Source organism: Mus pahari, chromosome 2 (genome assembly GCF_900095145.1).
Source record: "Mus pahari chromosome 2, PAHARI_EIJ_v1.1, whole genome shotgun sequence".
Lineage (NCBI taxonomy): Eukaryota > Metazoa > Chordata > Mammalia > Rodentia > Muridae > Mus > Mus pahari.
In genome coordinates, this window is record NC_034591.1 from 20,289,534 (window position 1) to 20,290,862 (window position 1,329).

Consider the following 1,329-nt stretch of genomic DNA (forward strand, 5'->3'; position numbering starts at 1 on the left):
CAGCTGGCTTAGGCATAGTTGTAACAGTAGATTTAGGAACAGCTGGCTTAGGCATAGTTGTAACAGTAGATTTAGGAACAGCTGGCTTAGGCATAATTGTAACAGTAGCATGTTTTGCTCCTGCTTAGCAGCAACCTGACTTGGAAGCAAAAGTCGAAGTAAGGGTAAAAGAATAGGTTTGTGGGGGTTTTCCTATGTATGTATGTATGTATGTATGTATGTATTTGAGATAGGGTCTTACTATGAAGCCTTGGCTGTCTTGNAACTGGGCTATACCATGGCTGACCTCAAACTAATAGGGATCTGGCTTCCTCCGCCTCCTGATTGCTGGGATTAAAAGCATGTGTCACCATGCCCAGCTAATTATTTATTTTCAATTTTATGTGTATGGGTGTTTTGCCTGCATGCATGTCTGTCATCACATGAACGCAGTGCCCAGAGGCCAGAAGAGAGTTTTGGATCCCCAGAACTGGAGTTATAGATGGCTACAGACCATCTGTGATTTTGAGAATTGAATCCAGGTCTTTTGTTAGAGCAAGTACTATTAACCACTACGGCAACTCTCCCACCTGTGAACATACTTTAAGATTTTTTTTATATTATATATTTAGTGTGTATGTGTAGGTGTGACCTACCATCCATGGGTGGCAGTCAGAGTGACGGAGTTGGGCCCTGAGGATCAGACTCGGGGAATCAGGCTTGGCTGTTAAACCATCTTGCAGGTCCAACATTTAATACAAGAAAATCTGCATGCAAATCCAAGCGCTCACATGGGGACACGGGAAAAGTTGACTGGGTCAGGCTGGAGTTAGGGGAAGCCAGCAACAGCTCTTTGGAGAAAGGGACATGCCAGTTGGGTCTAAGGACTGTATACAGGTCTGACTGAAAATCACCCTTAAGAGAATGACTGCAAATAGATGAAGGACTGATGTCAGATATTTTTCTCAAAATGATTCTATTTAGGTAGAAAAATGCATGCTAAATTATAAGATGTGACAGACTGAGGTGTTCCGTTTGTTTTTTATTACTTTATTTTTTATTTACCACTGAGATTCACATAACCTAGGTTGGCCTGGCTTGCTCTCCTCGCTTCTGCCTCCAGAGTGTGGGGGTTCAGGAGTGTGGGGGTGCAGGTGTGTGTGTGGGTGCAGGTGTGTGTGGGTGCAGATGTGTGGGGGTGCAGGTGTGTGTGGGTGCAGGTGTGTGGGTGCAGGTGTGTGTAGGTGCAGGTGTGTGGGGGTGCAGGTGTGTGGGAGTGCAGGTGTGGGGGTGCAGGTGTGTGTGTGGGTACAGGTGTGTGTGGGTACAGGAGTGTGGGGTTGCAGGTGT